The sequence below is a fragment of the Salmo salar genome, chromosome 26 (genome assembly GCF_965601325.2).
Source record: "Salmo salar chromosome 26, fSalSal1, whole genome shotgun sequence".
Lineage (NCBI taxonomy): Eukaryota > Metazoa > Chordata > Actinopteri > Salmoniformes > Salmonidae > Salmo > Salmo salar.
Genome location: NC_138316.1, coordinates 34,594,165 through 34,608,791, shown reverse-complemented (window position 1 = coordinate 34,608,791; position 14,627 = coordinate 34,594,165).

The following is a 14,627-nucleotide window of genomic DNA, read 5'->3' as shown; positions in this document are numbered from 1 at the left end:
ATGTTCGTGGGCAAGGAATAATTAACTACATCATCTCCACCCCTCAACCAGTATTCTACAAGAGCACAGACACAAGGGACAACAGACACACCGGTCTCAACATTGCAGATGAGCTGAAGGCAGTCATCAATGACCTTGGACCACAGAAGGTATTTGCACTGTTGACAGACAATGCTGCGAACATGAAGGCTGCTTGGTCTAAAGTGGAGCTCCTCAAGCTCCTCAAAGACATCATGGCACTGAAAACAATGGATACACTACAAGAGAGCCAAGGAAATGGTTAGGTATGTGAAGGGTCATCAAGTTATAGCAGCAATCTACCTCACCAGGCAAAGTGAGAAGAATAAGAGCACCACATTGAAGCTGCCCAGCAACACCTATTGGGGAGGTGTTGTCATCATGTTTGACAGTCTCCTGGAGGGGAAGGAGTCTCTCCAAGAAATGGCCATATCACAGTCTGACGATATGGACAGCCCCATCAAGAGGATCCTCCTGGATGATGTATTTTAGGAGAGTGGTAAGCAGCCTGAAACTCCTGAAACCTATAGCAGTAGCTAGTGCACGGATTGAGGGAGACAATGCCATCCTGTCTGCTGTTCAGACTCTGCTTGCAGATGTAAGAGAAGAAATCCATACTGCCTTGCTCCAAGCAGAGCTCCAAGCAGAGGAAACTGCAGTTCTGAAATACATCAAAAAGTGTGAAGACTTCTGTGTCTCGCCACCTAGTCTAGGTGAAGGCAAGGTTCTGCCACCTTGGCCTAGGTGAAGGCAAGGTTCTGCCACCTTGGCCTAGGTGAAGGCAAGGTTCTGCCACCTTGGCCTAGGTGAAGGCAAGGTTCTGCCACCTTGGCCTAGGTGAAGGCAAGGTTCTGCCACCTTGGCCTAGGTGAAGGCAAGGTTCTGCCACCTTGGCCTAGGTGAAGGCAAGGTTCTTGGCAGTCTGGCGAAGTACACTTCCAAGCAAGGGCTTTGGGATGGATGGCATTCGTGCCAACATATCTCATCAGCCACCTGGTGGAAGGGACTTTGTGGATTGAGGCTCTTTCCCCTGTTGCCTCCATCCTCCAAATCCCACCAACATCAGCCGCCTCAGAGAGCAACTGGTCCTTGTTTGGAAACACACACACCAAAGCACGCAACAGGCTGACCAATACAAGGGTTAAGAAATTGGTGGCCATCCGGGCAAATTTGAAGCTTTTTGAGCGTGACAACGAACCATCCTCAACAAGATTGGTAAATGACAGTGAAGATGAGGCATCGGAGTCTGATGTTCAAGAGGTGGACATTGAGGAGGTCCAGGGAGAAGACATGGAAGCCTGAGTTGAAGACAACCAAAGCTTTAGTTTCTAGACTATAATTTTAAAGATGTATGTTGAAAACGTTTTTGTGAGATGTGATGGATCATTGGGGATCATTCAATATTCCCTTTCTTTTGTTGTTCAGTGAAATCACCCCATGTGAAGAGTCAACTCATTTAATTAACGTTCATTTCGTAACTAAATCGTTTTTTAAATTTCTTTTGGAAGGATTTAATCGTTTGCATTTATGTATACTTATGATAAGGTAAAAGGTTTATGTTTCTGTCTCAATATGATATGGTAAATATATCCAATGCAAAAAACATTAATTTGCATATATTCCTGTTAATTCCCATATATTCCTGTTAATTCCCATATATTCCTCTTAATTCCCACAGAAAGTTTCCACTTCTGAATATTCCCCAAAATGTGCAACCCGAACACCATCATATACGTACACTGAGTGTACAAAACATAACAAACACCTAATATTGAGTTGCACCCCCTTTTTTCAGAACAGCCTCAATTCGTCGGGGCATGGACTCTACAAGGTGTCGAAAGCTTTCCACAGGGATGCTGGCCCATGTTGACTCCAATGCTTCCCACAGTTGTGTCAAGTTGGCTGGATGTCCTTTGGGTGGTGGACCATTCTTGATACACACTGGAAACTGCTGAGCGTGAAAAACCCAGCAGCGTTGCAGTTCTTGACACAAACTGGTGCGCCTGGCACCTACTACCATACCCCGTTCAAGGGCACTTAAATATTTTGCCTTGCCCGTTTACCCTCTCAATGGCAAGCACTCATACACAATCAGTGTCTGAATTTTCTCAAGGCTTAAAAATCCTTCTTTAACCTGTCTCCTCCCCTTCACTGATTAAAGTGGATTTAACAAGTGACATCAATAAGGGATCACAGCTTTCACCTGGATTCACCTGGTCAGTCTATGTCATGGAAAGAGCAGGTGTTCTTAATGTTTTGTACACTCGTGTATATATTTATATTCCGGACTCTGACATTGCTCATTCTGATATTTCTTAATTCCTTTCTCTTAATGTTTTGGATTTGTGTGTATTGTTTTGTGTTGTTAGGTATTACTGAACTGTTGGAGCTAGAAACATAAGCATTTCACTGCACATGCCGTAACATCTGCTAAATATGTGTAAGCAACCAATAACATTTTATTTTATTTGAACTGGGTGGGACTTCCTATGGTTTAAGGAAGGATCAAACAATTCCATCCACGTCATCAGGAGGGATCAGTCAATTAATTATACTTGTTCAAACACACTCCAGATGGCAGTGGTTCAGCAGCGCCACCTGCTGACAGAAAAGAGAACAGCAGTCGTGAATAAATAAAGATGTTACATCAGTATGTCACCAGCAGGGGTCAGGAGAGGCTAAGGGAGGCAGCGTAGGCTGAGGGGAGAGAGAAAGAAAGAGAGAGAGAGAAAGATAGGAGGGGGGTTAATGCAGCAGGTGTTATGGTCTCACAGTTTTAAATGTCACCCACATCTCTTATTTCGCTATCTGTTTAACAACCCTGCTCTATTAGTCCTCTACACAATCACAGCAGTACACAGAGGAGGGAGGGGAGAGGGGAAGTAGAGGAGAGAGAGAGAGAGAACAGCTGTCTTTGCATCTTTACCCTTCTAAACAGACAGAGATGGACTGATAAGGACACAATACCATGTCTTCCTCTGTGATGTCTCTGTTTTCTACCCTTATATTTTCTTGACCATCCTCTATAGTGTGTCAAGTTTCAATGTCACGTGCACAAGTACAGTGAAATGCCTTTCTTGCAAGCTCTAACCCCAACAATGCTGTAATCAATAACAATGTAATAGTAAAAATAACAAGGTAGAACAAAAACACACAAGATATAAAATAAGAAATAGGAAGAACACGATAAAGTAAGTAAGGTAACTATACTGAACAGTGATGAAAGTGATCCTGTCACAGTAATCAGGATACAGCTGTATCAGCCCAGATTGACTCTTCTGTTTACAAACATCTGTCATTATCAATACAGATGACTGGAGAGGAGATCCTTTCTGACCGCAGGAGGCTATTTAGTGATAAGATTCATTGATTATGTTTCATTTCTGGTGTTATGAGACAGGATTTAATTCTGTATATAAACCTCTGGATATGTTAAGATGGGGCCGAAGAGGATGGCTGACGGTTTACATGCTCCTAACCAACTGTGCTAACTTGTTAGTTTTTATGCGTTGTTTGTAACTTATTTTTTAATTTATTTTGTACATTATGTTGCTGCTACCATCTCTTATGACCGAAAATAACTTCTGGACATCAGAATAGCGAACTGGAAGAAGATTTTCCTTTAACAAGGATATACTGCTTTCCCGGGAACAGGCCCAAATCCCCGTAATTTGCGTGAAGAAAAGGCGCAGGAAAATGGGGCGCAGGTCGGGCTGCCTTCTGAGAACCCGTAGGTGAGCGAGTAAACTCCCACTGCCATCCGTTCTACTGTCTAACGTGCAATCATTGGAAAATAAAATTGATAAAAGATAGAAAAGATTATCCTACCAACGGGACATTAAAAACAGTCATATCTTATGTTTCACTGAGTCGTGGCTGAACGACGACCCGGATAATATAGGCGGGATTTTCCATGCACAGGCAGAACAGAGAAGCTACGTCAATAACAGCTAGTGCGCGATGTCTAATACTAAAGAAGTCTTGAGGTATTACTCGCCTGAGGTAGAGTACCTTATGATAAGCTGTAGACCACACTATCTACTAAGACAGTTCTCATCTACAGTGGGGGGAAAAAGTATTTGATCCCCTGCTGATTTTGTACGTTTGCCCACTGACAAAGAAAGGATCAGTCTATAATTTTAATGGTAGGTTTATTTGAACAGTGAGAGACAGAATTACAACAAAAATATCCAGAAAAACGCATGTCAAAAATGTTATAAATTGATTTGCATTTTAATGAGGGAAATAAGTATTTGACCCCCTCTCAATCAGAAAGATTTCTGGCTCCCAGGTGTCTTTTATACAGGTAACGAGCTGAGATTAGGAGCACACTCTTAAAGGGAGTGCTCCTAACTGCAGCTTGTTACCTGTAAAAAAGACACCTGTCCACAGAAGCAATCAATCAATCAGATTCCAAACTCTCCACCATGGCCAAGACCAAGGAGCTCTCCAAGGATGTCAGGGACAAGATTGTAGACCTACACAAGGCTGAAATGGGCTACAAGACCATCGCCAAGCAGCTTGGTGAGAAGGTGACAACATTTGGTGCGATTATTCGCAAATGGAAGAAACACAAAAGAACTGTCAATATCCCTCGGCCTGGGGCTCTATGCAAGATCTCACCTCGTGGAGTTGCAATGATCATGAGAACGGTGAGGAATCAGCCCAGAACTACACGGGAGGATCTTGTCAATGATCTCAAGGCAGCTGGGACCATAGTCACCAAGAAAACAATTGGTAACACACTACGCCGTGAAGGACTGAAATTCTGCAGGTCCCAGCTGGTCCCCCTGCTCAAGAATACATATACATGCCCGTCTGAAGTTTGCCAATGAACATCTGAATGATTCAGAGGACAACTGGGTGAAAGTGTTGTGGTCAGATGAGACAAAAATGGAGCTCTTTGACATCAACTCAACTCGCCGTGTTTGGAGGAGGAGGAATGCTGCCTATGACCCCAAGAACACCATCTCCACCGTCAAACATGGAGGTGGAAACATTATGCTTTGGGGGTGTTTTTCTGCTAAGGGGACAGGACAACTTCACCGCGTCAAAGGGACGATGGACGGGGCCATGTACCGTCAAATCTTGGGTGAGAACCTCCTTCCCTCAGCCAGGGCATTGACAATGGGTCGTGGATGGGTATTCCAGCATGACAATGACCCAAAACACACGGCCAAGGCAACAAAGGAGTGGCTCAAGAAGAAGCACATTAAGGTCCTGGAGTGGCCTAGCCAGTCTCCAGACCTTAATCCCATAGAAAATCTGTGGAGGGAGCTGAAGGTTCGAGTTGCCAAACGTCAGCCTCGAAACCTTAATGACTTGGAGAAGATCTACAAAGAGGAGTGGGACAAAATCCCTCCTGAGATGTGTGCAAACCGGGTGGCCAACTACAAGAAACGTCTGACCTCTGTGATTGCCAACAAGGGTTTTGCCACCAAGTACTAAGTCATGTTTTGCAGAGGGGTCAAATACTTATTTCCCTCATTAAAATGCAAATAATTTTATAACATTTTTGACATGCGTTTTTCTGGATTTTTTGGTTGTTATTCTGTCTCTCACTGTTCAAATAAACCTACTATTAAAATTATAGACTGATAATTTCTTTGTAAGTGGGCAAACGTACAAAATCAGCAGGGGATCAAATACTTTTTTCCCCCACTGTATATTATTCGTAGCCGTCTATTTACCACCACAGACCGATGCTGGCACTAAGACCGCACTCAACCAACTCTATAAGGCCATAAGCAAACAAGAAAATGCTCATCCAGAAGCGGCGTACCTAGTGGCACGGTGACTTTAATGCAGGGAAACTTAAATCAGTTTTACCACATTTTTACCAGCATGTCACATGTGCAACCAGAGGGAAAAAGATTCTAGACCACCTTTACTCCACACACAGAGATGGATACGAAGCTCTCCCTCGCCCGCCATTTGGCAAATCTGACCAAAATTCTATCCTCTTGATTCCTGCTTACAAGCAAAAACTAAAGCAGGAAGTACTAGTGACTCGCTCAATACGGAAATGGTCAGATGATGCGGATGCTACGCTACAGGACTGTTTTGCTAGCACAGACTGGAATATGTTCCGGGATTCATCCAATGGCATTGAGGGAAATACCACTTCAGTCATCGGCTTCATCAATAAGTGCATTGACGACGTCATCCCAACAGTGACGGTACGTACATATCCCAACCACAAACCATGGATTACAAGCAACATCCGCATCGAGCTATGGGCTAGAGCTGCCGCTTTCAAGTAGCGGGACACTAATCTGGACGCTTATAAGAAATCCCACTATGCCCTCAGACGAACCATCAAAAAAGAAAAGCGTCAATACAGGATTAAGATTAAGAATCAGGCTCTGACGCTCGTCGGATGTGGCAGGGCTTGAAAACTATTACGGACTACAAAGGGAAACCCAGACATGAGCTGCGCAGTGACGCAAGCCTAAATGCCTTTCATGTCTGCTTTGAGGCAAGCAACACTGAAGCATGCACGAGAGCACCAGCTGTTCTGGATGACTGTGTAATAACGCTCTCGGTGGCCGATGTGAGCAAGACCTTTAAACAGGTCAACATTCACAAAGCAGCGGGGCAGACGGATTACCAGGACCTGTACTCAAAGCATGCGTGGACCAACTGGTAAGTGTCTTCACTGACATTTTCAAACTCTCCCTGACTGAGTCTGTAATACATAGTGTGGTGCCAGGACAACAACCGTTCCCTCAATGTGAGCAAGACAAAGGAGCTGATCGTGGACTACTGGAAAAGGTGGGCCGTACAGGCCCCCATTAACATCGACGGGGCTGTAGTGGAGTGGGTCGAGAGTTTCAAGTTCCTTAGTGTCCACATCACCAACGAACTATCATGGTCCAAACACACCAAGACATTCATGAAGAGGGCACGACAGAACCTTTTCCCCTCAGGAGACTGAAAAGATTTGGCATGGGTCCCCAGATCCTAAAGAAGTTCTACAGCTGCACTAACGAGAGCATCCTGACCGGTTGCATCACCGCCTGGTATGGCAATTGCTCGGCATCTGACCGTAAGGCGCTACAGAGGGTAGTGCGTACGGCCCAGTACATCACTGGGGCCAAACTTCCTGCCATCCAGGACCTATATAATAGGCTGTGTCAGAGGAAAGCCCATAAAATTGTCAGAGACTCCAGTCACCCAAGTCATAGACTGTTTTCTATGCTACCGCATGGCAAGCGGTACCAGAGCTCCAAGTTTAGGATCAAAAGGCTCCTTAACAGCTTCTACCCCCAAGCCATAAGACTGCTGAACAATTAATCAAACGGCCACCGGACTATTTACAATAAACCCCCTTCCCCCCTACATTTGTTTGTACACTGCTGCTACTGGCTGTTTATTATCTATGCATAGTCACTTCACCCTACCTATAGGTACAAATTACCTCAACTAACCTGTACCCCCACACACTGATTCGGTACCGGTACCCCTGTATATAGCCTCGTTATTGTTATTTTATTGTGTTACTTTTCATAATTTTTTACTTTAGGTATTTGGTAAATATTTTCTTAACTCTTCTTGAACTGCACTGTTGGTTAAGGACTTGTAAGTAAGCATTTCACGGAAAGGTCTACACTTGTTGTATTCGGCGCATGTGACAAATAAAGTTTGATTTTATTTTATTTGATATGTTCTCAGTGTGTGTGTGTGTGTGTGTGTGTGTGTGTGTGTGTGTGTGTGTGTGTGTGTGTGTGTGTGTGTGTGTGTGTGTGTGTGTGTGTGTGGGGGGGGGGGGGGGGGGCGTGCATGCATACAATACTCTGAGACTCAAAATGGAACTGCATCTATGGTTCGGTTATTGGTAGGTGTCACAAATTGAAATGGACAAAAGCATTATACATGGAACAAAAATATAAACGCAATAATAAAAGATCCCAGAAACGTCCGATACGCACATGAAGCTTATTTCTCTCAAAATGTGTGCAAAAATGTTTTTACATCCCTGTTAGTGAGCATTTCTCATTTGCCAAGATAATCCATCCACCTGACAGGTGTGGCATATCAAGAAGCTGATTAAACAGCATGATCATTACACAGGTGCACCTTGTGCTGGGGACAATAAAAGTCCACTCTAAAATGTGCAGTTTTGTCACACAACACAATGCCACAGATGTCTCAAGTTTCGAGGAAGCGTGCAATTGACATGCGGACTGCAGGAATGTCCACCAAAGCTGTTGCCAGAGAATGTAATGTTAATTTCTCTACCTACCATAAGCCGCCTCCAACGTTATTCTAGAGAATTTGGCAGTATGTCCAACCGGATTCACAACCGCTGACCACATGTAACCACACCAGCCCAGGACCTCCACATCAGCAGCCACCCGGACAGCAGCCACCCGGACAGCAGCCACCCGGAGACCAGCCCCCCGGACAGCAGCCACCGGAGCAGCCACCCGGAGACCAGCCACCCGGACAGCAGCCACCGGAGCAGCCACCCGGACAGCAGCCACCGGAGCAGCCACCCGGACAGCAGCCACCGGAGCAGCCACCCGGACAGCAGCCACCCGGACAGCAGCCACCCGGAGCAGCCACCCGGACAGCAGCCACCCGGAGACCAGCCACCCGGAGCAGCCACCCGGAGCAGCCACCCGGAGCAGCCACCCGGAGCAGCCACCCGGAGCAGCCACCCGGACAGCAGCCACCCGGAGACCAGCCACCCGGAGACCAGCCACCCGGAGACCAGCCACCCGGAGACCAGCCACCCGGACAGCTGATGAAACTGAGTATTTCTGTCTGTAATAAAGCCCTTTTGTGGGGAAAAACTCAGTCTGATTGGCTGGGCCTGGCTCCCCAGTGGGTGGGCATGGCTCCCAAGTGGGTGGGCCAATGCCCTCCCAGGCCCCCGTTGGCTGCGCCCTTGCCCAGTTATGTGAAATCCATAGATTAGGGCCTAGTGAATTTATTTCAATTGACTGATTTCTTTACATGAACTGTAACTCAATAAAATCGTTGAAATTGTTGCTTTTATATTTTTGTTCAGTATACAGTTGTGGCCAAAAGTTTTGAGAATGACACAAATATTAATTTTCACAAAGTCTGCTGTCTCAGTTTGTATGATGGCAATTTGCATATACTCCAGAATGTTATGAAGTGTCACGTCCTGACCAGCAGAGGGCGTATTGCTTAGTCTTGGTCAGGATGTGGCAGGTGGTTTGTGTTTGTTGAATGTTGTGTTGGTGATTGGGACTTCCAATTGAAGGCAGGTGTGTATAGTTGCCTTTGATTGGAAGTCCTATATAGGTGTGTGTGTTTGTCTTTGGGGTTGTGGGGAATTGTTTTTGCACTGCGTTTTTGTATGCCTGTAAGACTGTTCCTGTCGTGTGCATTGTTTTTCCAGTGGATGCTTTACTCCTTTTTTAAATTAAAACATGAGCATCCACAATCCCGCTGCGCCTTGGTCCTTCTCTCTCACATACGACATATTCGCCGAAGAGTACGACATATTCGGTGACATGAAGAGTGATCAGATGAATTGCAATTAATTGCAAAGTCCCTCTTTGCCATGCAAATGAACTTAATCCCAAAAAACATTTCCACTGCATTTCAGCCCTGCCACAAAATTACCAGCTGACATCATGTCAGTGATTCTCTCATTAACACCGGTTAGCGGAGTAAAAGTTTGAGTAAAACGCCACTCACCTTGATTCTTTCAGCGCTTGCCACAGTCTTCCCTGCTACCACTGTAGTCATGGTGATCTGCCGCTGCTGTGGGAACTGTTCTGACATTCTCATATACTTTGCTGATTCGAAGTGACTGTTTATTGACGAATTTCTCTAGTTTCCAAAAACATTTGGATATTGTTTCGCACGTGTCACGTTCTGACCTGTAAAGGTGTGATTTGTTAGTGTTTAGTTTGGTCAGGACGTGGCAGGGGGTATTTGTTTTATGTGGTTCAGGGTGGTTGTGTGTATGTGTCCATGTAGAGAGGGGTATTTGATTTATTAGTCCAGGGTTTTGGTTATTGTTCTATGTTAGTTTATTTCTATGTTCTGTCTAGTCATTTGTATTTCTATGTTTAGTTAATTGGTGTTGGGGCCTTCATTTGGAGGCAGCTGTCTATCGTTGCCTCTGATTGAAGGTCCTATAATTAGGGGTGTGTTTGTATTGTGGTTTGTGGGTAGTTGTATTCTGTTTTGTGCTTGGCACCTGACAGAACTGTTAGTGTCGTGTCTGTTGATTGTATATTTGTTTCTCCTTCTTATATATTAAAAAGAGAAGATGAGTATACACTTCCCTGTTGCATCTTGGTCCTCCACACACGACACTCGTTACAGCACGGTCTTTAGCTGTTATTTTTTTGGTCAAATGAGATTGATTTCTGTTCATTGTACTGTCAGCCATCGACCATCACCTTCGCACATGAATACGCTGACAGGCCAGGAGGAAAAAACATTGTTGATGTGTGGTTGGATTGGGCAATTTTCCACAATAACATTGCAGTAATTGGTCAAAATTACGAACCCGCTTTTGATTGGACTCTTTTATGCGCTAAAAGTGCGGGGATTGGTCAATATTGCGAGCTCTAGCATAATACCTCGCTGATCGCAGAATCCTGGAGGGACTGTAATAGGGCTATCTTCTGTATACCACCCCTACCTTGTCACAACACAACTGATTAGCTCGAACGCATTAAGAAAGCCATTTCACAAATGAACCTTTAACAAGGCACACCTGTTAATTGAAATGCAATCCAGGTGACTAACTCATGAAGCTGGTTGAGAGAATGCCAAGAGAGTGCAAAGCTGTCATCAAGGCAAAGGGTTGCTACTTTGAAGAATCTCAAATATAAAGTACATTTTGATTTGTTTAACACTTTTTTGGTTACTACATGATTCCATATGTGTTATTTCATAGTTTTGATGTCTTCACTATTATTCTACAATGTAGAAAATAGCCAAAATAAAGAAAAACCCTTGAATGTGTAGGTGTGGCCAAACTTTTGACTGGTACTGTATGTATCTCTAATGTGGTCATACATTTGGCAGGAGGTTAGGAAGTGTAGCTCAGTTTCCACCTCATTTTGTGGACAGTGGGAACATAGCCTGTCTTCTCTCGAGAACCAGGTCTGCTTATGGCAGCCTCTCTCAATAGCAAGGCTATGCTCACTGAGTCTGCAAATAGTCAAGGATTTTCTTAATTTGGGGTCAGTCAAAGTGGTCAGTGGTCTCTCTCTCTCTCTCTTTCTGCTCTCTCTCTCTCCACTCTCTCTCTCTCTCTCTGCGCTCTACTCTCTCTCTCTCTCGCTCTGTGGTCTCTCTCCCCCTTCATCTCTCTCTCTCTGTTCATCTGCCCTTACATGTGTGTTAATGATGTGATTTCCATTAGTTAAAAAAGAGAAAAGGATGTTACAAAACCATAATCTCCATCTAATTATATGAATTAATCATTCAGGATTCATTAATCTATTTCTCCTCTTGTTTCCCACTTGTAATGCAATATTTGTTTTTGAGTAAATTACATTTCAATATGGTGATGCATTCAGAGAAATGTGTGTGTGTGTATGTATGTGTATGTGTGCATACGCTTTCTCTCTCACTCTCTTTCTCGCTCTCTTTCTTTCTCTCCCTCTCTCTTTTTCTCTCTCTCTCTTCTTGTTCTTTCACCATCCCACTTGTTGTTGCTGTTTCCCCATCCACACAATTATATAGAACAGCCAATTATAGGATGTCTATGCCCCAATCTCTCTATCTTTCTCTCCCCCATCACTCTCCCCCTCTCTCTCCCCCTCTCTCTTTCCATCTCTCCCTGCTCTCTGATCTCTCTCTCTCTTCATCTATCGCTCTGCTCTCTCTCCCTCTCCCCTTCATCTCTTTCTCTTTCCCTCTGCTCTCTCTATCCCCTTCATCTCTCTCTCTCTTTCTCTCTCTCTCTCTCTCTCTCTCTCTCTCTCTGTCTCTTTCTCTCTCTCTGTTCATCTGCCCTTACATGTGTTTTAATGATGTGATTTCCATTAGTTAAATGTCAGAGAAAAAAGGACATGACAGAAGCATAATCTCCATCTAATGATATGAATTAATCATACAGGATTCATGATTCTATTCCTCCACTTTTGTTTCCCTCAGCAACACAATATTTGTTTTTGAGTCTATTACATTTCAATATGGTGATGCATTCAGAGAAATGTGTGTGTGTGTGTGTACATGTGTGTGTGTATGTATGAGACATCAGCACTCGCTGGTTGTTGTGTCCCTGTGTAATCTCTGCATCTGAGACCTTGCCATCGCTACAGTACTCTCAGCTTGTCCAACATGAGCATAACAGTGACTACAATAGAATAGGAAAGTTTTACTGACTATGACTGTGATATGTGGTTGATGTTCTGGGACACTTCAGTATACAATAACAGAGTAGATACTGTTTAATGGTACAGACTGTTTAATGTTGATACTATACAATCCAACTTTATTGTCCATATCTAACAGTGAACAATGGACATTTGTTTTCTGTTCTTTTTTTCATTTAGCAGATAGCACACATCACACTGAGCCACTGACCCCCCAGGGGAGGACTGGTCATAGGGCATTTCAGTTAATCATTACATCAATTGGTTACTACACCCAATAGTGTGTGGCAACAGCTGCTTGGGTTTTCCTCAATGAGGCCCTACTACCCAGAAGTGGTTGGTTGTCATGGGAATGAGTTTGTTTTCAGAACATGTCTGCTATAAAGACACATATACACTTCCTCTCAGGGGAGGACTGGTCATAGGACATTTCAGGTAAATGCCAGGTGGACTGGTCCATTTTTAGCCCTGTGGGCATGTCTACATTTGTGTTTTTGCGCAAAATGATCATTGTTTGACTAATATGGGGGCCTCAAGATAAAAAAGTGGTCCGGTTTCTGGTCCCAATCTGTCCCTGCTTCCTCTTCATGTCATCTAAGAGACAGACTATAGAGAGCACTCCTCTCTATGAGAGACTCTCCCAAACCACCGTCCACTCCTCTCTATGAGAGACTCTCCCAAACCACCGTCCACTCCTCTCTATGAGAGACTCTCCCAAACCACCGTCCACTCCTCTCTATGAGAGACTCTCCCAAACCACCGTCCACTCCTCTCTATGAGAGACTCTCCCAAACCACCGTCCACTCCTCTCTATGAGAGTCTCTCCCAAACCACCGTCCACTCCTCTCTATGAGAGACTCTCCCAAACCACCGTCCACTCCTCTCTATGAGAGACTCTCCCAAACCACCGTCCACTCCTCTCTATGAGAGACTCTCCTAAACCGTCCACTCCTCTCTATGAGAGACTCTCCCTAACCACCGTCCACTCCTCTCTATGAGAGACTCCCAAACCACCGTCCACTCCTCTCTATGAGAGACTCTCCTACTGAGAGACTCTCCCAAACCACCGTCCACTCCTCTCTATGAGAGACTCCCAAACCACCGTCCACTCCTCTCTATGAGAGACTCTCCTACACCACCGTCCACTCCTCTCTATGAGAGACTCTCCCAAACCACCGTCCACTCCTCTCTATGAGAGACTCTCCTAAACCACCGTCCACTCCTCTCTATGAGAGACTCTCCCAAACCACCATCTCTATTGATGGAAAAGTACAAAAACAAGATAGCACATCTTAAGTTCTTCTTAAAAATCCAGTCAATAAGAATTTGATATGTAACACTTGTGGTGGTCACTTGGTTGGTCCTCTCTCTCTCTCTCTCTCTCTCTCCGCTCCCTCTCTCCCAATCTCAATTCAATTTAAAGGGCTTTATTGGCATGGGAAACATAGGTTTACATTGCCAAGGCAAGTGAAATAGATATTAAATAAAAGTTAAATAATCAATAAAAAATGAACAGTAGACATTACCCTCACAAGTTTCAAAGGAATAGACACATTTCAAATGTCATATTACGGCTATTTACAGTGTTATAATAGTTAATAGTCAATTCAATTCAAGGGGCTTTATTAGCATGGGAAACATATGTTTACATTGTCAAAGCAAGTGAAATGAATACACAAAAGTGAAATAATCACACACACTCACAAGGAATCACATTGGTGACGTGGGTTGCTGAATGTTCTTTCCACATGAAAATGAGTTCTCCCTACCTCTACCTCCCTCATATCCCCTCCCCCTCCCCCCTCCCTCCGTCCCTCCATCCCTCCTCCCCTCCCCTGTGTCCCTGGCCATTGTTACATTCCATAGACACACAGCTCACAGGGACATGAAACTTACCATGAAGGATGACCAGGCAATAGCAGCAGCCCCAGGCTGGTAGGTAGGCCCACAAACCACTGTTGTGTCCTTGAGCAAGGCACTTAACCCCAGAATTGCTCTCCGTCCATGGGTGCTATTCTAATCAAATCGACAATAAAGTATATATTCACTCTATTTCACAATGGTTTGGTGTGAACATATATATTTTTAAAGTAGACTGACATTATTTTTTATCAGATAGGCCTACTGTAAAACAACATCTGCATTTTTGGGCCCTCGCTGGCAGTATGCAAAAACTGTGTTCTCAAATGACACTGGTGACGTCACAAGCTTGGAGCGGCGAACACACGCTGGCGTGCGTATCCAATTGCATTGCCCCAAATTCACACCGAGCGTTTCACGTTTTTTTTT